This window comes from Drosophila ficusphila, unplaced genomic scaffold (assembly GCF_018152265.1).
Source record: "Drosophila ficusphila isolate 14025-0441.05 unplaced genomic scaffold, ASM1815226v1 contig_51, whole genome shotgun sequence".
NCBI classification, from domain to species: Eukaryota; Metazoa; Arthropoda; class Insecta; order Diptera; family Drosophilidae; genus Drosophila; species Drosophila ficusphila.
The window spans coordinates 1-3,645 of NW_025064432.1; the positions used below are offsets into that span (position 1 = coordinate 1).

The 3,645-nt window shown below is 20.5% G+C and overlaps 1 pseudogene; it reads right to left on the reverse strand.

Moving 5' to 3' along the window:
• Window positions 1-503: 503 nt before the first annotated feature.
• LOC122320410 lies at window positions 504-1,964 on the reverse strand (annotated as a pseudogene).
• Window positions 1,965-3,645: the final 1,681 nt, after the last annotated feature.

The following is a 3,645-nucleotide window of genomic DNA, read 5'->3' on the forward strand; positions in this document are numbered from 1 at the left end:
ATGAATGAAATCAAGGAATATTAAATTGATCAAATTAAATAGGGTTGTAGTTAATTATAACATTTGATTTGCATTCAAAAAGTATTGAATATTCAATCTACCTTAAAAGAATATGAAGCGATTAATTGCAGTTAGTTTCGACCTAACCTTAGGTAATTTTACCCTTATTCTTTAATTGAAGCCAAAAAGAGGCGTATCACTGTTAATGATATAACTGGGTATTTAACCCCAATTAAGGAAGTATGGTGATCAAGTAAAAGCTGCTAACTTTTTTCTTTTAATGGTTAAATTCCATTTATACTTCTATTATTTATATAGTTTAAAATAAAACCTTACATTTTCATTGTAATAATAAAATAATTATTTTTATAAATTACTAAAAATAATTCACTATATTCAAAGATTAATTAATCTCCATAACATCTTCAGTGTCATACTCTAAATATAAGCTATTTGAATATAAAAATAATAAAAAATTAAATAAAATTAAAATTCAAAATACAAATAATATTAAATAAATTTTTAAACTGTTATTATGTATTAAAAATAAAGTTTTCGAATAACTTACTAATTTATTATATAAATGTTGACCCCCAAAATATTCAGATCAACCTTGGTCAAAACTTTTAACAACTAATTGACCATAATTTAAAGGATAAAAAATTAATCCATAAGTTCTAATATAAGGTATAAATCATATTGAACCTAAAAATACTGATACATTATAATAAATTAATGACTTATTTAATGTATATAAATTTGTTAAAGAAATTAAATACCCAAATAACCCACCAAAAATACATACAAATAAAGTTAATAATTTTATATTTAATGGTAAACAAATTATATAAGGAATAGGAAAAATTAATCAATTTAATATTCTTCCTCCAATAATTCTTATAATTAATAAACCTATTATACCTCGTAATATAATTCAACTTTCATCATTTAATATATTTAAACTTCCACAATTTAAATCTCCAGTTATAGAATAATAAACTAAACGAAATGAATAACTTACTGTTAATCCTGTAGAAAAAAAATATAAAAAAAATGAAAATATATTAATATTTCTAATTATAACAATTTCTAAAATTATATCCTTAGAATAAAATCCAGCCAAAAATGGTATCCCACATAAAGCTAAATTAGAAACATTAAAACAAGCTGAAGTTAAAGGTATGTGAATTCTTAAACCTCCTATTAAACGAATATCTTGAGAATTATTTATATTATGAATAATAGCTCCAGCACATATAAATAATAATGCTTTAAATAAAGCATGAGTTAGTAAATGAAATATAGCTAATTTATAAAATCCTATAGATAAAATTCTTATTATTAAACCTAATTGACTTAAAGTTGATAAAGCAATAATTTTTTTTAAATCAAATTCAAAATTAGCTCCTAAACCAGCTATAAATATAGTTAATCCAGATAATAATAATAATAATTGTCCTAATCAAGAAGTTCTTAAAATAATATTAAACCGAATTAATAAATAAACTCCAGCTGTTACTAAAGTTGAAGAATGTACTAAAGCAGATACAGGTGTAGGAGCTGCTATAGCTGCTGGCAATCAAGAAGAAAAAGGAATTTGAGCTCTTTTAGTTATAGCAGCTAATATTACTAAACTACCAATTATTAATATTTCAAATTCATTTTGTATTACTTCTAAATAAAAAATATAATTTCATCTCCCATAATTTAATATTCAAGCAATAGCTAAAAGAAGAGCAACATCCCCAATTCGATTAGACAAAGCAGTTAATATTCCAGCATTATAAGATTTAATATTTTGAAAATAAATTACTAAACAATAAGAAACTAATCCTAACCCATCTCATCCTAATAAAATTCTAATTAAATTAGGTCTAATAATTAATAATATTATTGATAAAACAAATATTAAAACTAATATAATAAATCGATTAATATTTTCATCTCTTCTTATATATTCTTTTCTATAAAAAATTACTAATGAAGCAATTATTAAAACAAAAGATATAAATAATAAACTTATTCAATCAAATAAAAAAGTTATAACAATTCTTAAAGAATTTAAAGAAACAACCTCTCATTCAATAAAATAAACTATATTATTTAATAAAAAATATAAACTTAATAAAAAACATGATAAACTAATAGAAATTAAATTAACAAATCTAATTCTACAAATTGATAAATATTTCACGATCTAAAATGAATTTTTTCATATCACTAATACCACAAATTAGTATTTTTATTAAACTATTTAAATATAATCATAATATACATGATTCTCTTTTTAAAATTAATAAATTTAAAGGTAATCAATGTAATAATATTAATAAATATTCACGAATTTTACCTCTTCTAAAAGAATAAATACCTGAAAATAATTTTCCATGTTGACTAAAAGAGTACAAATATAAAGTATAAGCAGCTCTAAAAAATGATAACAAAGATAATATAATTATTGAAACTCAAGATCAAGAAACAATTCTATTTAATAAAGAAATTTCTCCTAATAAATTTAAAGTAGGAGGGGCAGCTATATTTGCTGATCTTAATAAAAATCATCATAAAGTTATAGCAGGTATAAAATTTAATAAACCCTTATTAATTAATAAACTTCGACTTCCTATACGTTCATAAGAAACATTAGCTAAACAAAATAAACCAGATGAACATAATCCATGAGCAATTATTAAAGTAAATGAACCACATAAACCTCAATAAGTTATTGTTAATAACCCAGCTAAAACAATTCCTATATGAGCTACAGAAGAATAAGCAATTAAAGCCTTTAAATCTGTTTGTCGTAAACAAACTAATCTAACTAAAACTCCACCTACTAATCTAATTCTAATTCAAACAAAACTATATTTTAAATTTATTAACTGTAAAAAAGAAATAACTCGTAATAATCCATAACCTCCTAGTTTTAATATAATTCCAGCTAAAATTATTGATCCAGAAACAGGAGCTTCAACATGAGCTTTTGGTAATCATAAATGAACTAAAAATATTGGTATTTTAACTAAAAAAGCACATAATAAACAAAAATATAATAAATCATAATTAAATATATAATTATTTATTAAATAAAAATTTATTGAACCTGTTTTATTTATTACATAAAAAATTCCAATTAATATAGGTAAAGATACTAATAATGTATAAAATAATAAATAAACTCCAGCTTGTAATCGTTCAGGTTGATAACCTCAACCTAAAATTAAAAATAAAGTTGGAATTAAACTTCTTTCAAAAAATAAATAAAATATAAATAATCTTATTCTTCTAAATGTTAAAACTAATAATAATAATAAAATTACAATATTTAATAAAAATAAATTTTTATAATTATTATATTTATTAACTCTTTCTCTAGCTAATAATATTAAAGAACAAATTCATAAACTTAATAAAACTAACCCATAAGAAAGTATATCACAACCTAAAAAATAAGAAATTTCAGAATAATAATTTATAAAATTATTTATTAATAAAAAAATAAATCTAATAAAAAATAATATAACTTGCACCATTCAATATATATTATTAATAAAACAAACAGGAGTTAAAAATAATAAAAAAAAAATAATTTTTAACATTATATAATTCTAAAAGATTGAAAATAATCATTACCATGTGTTCGAA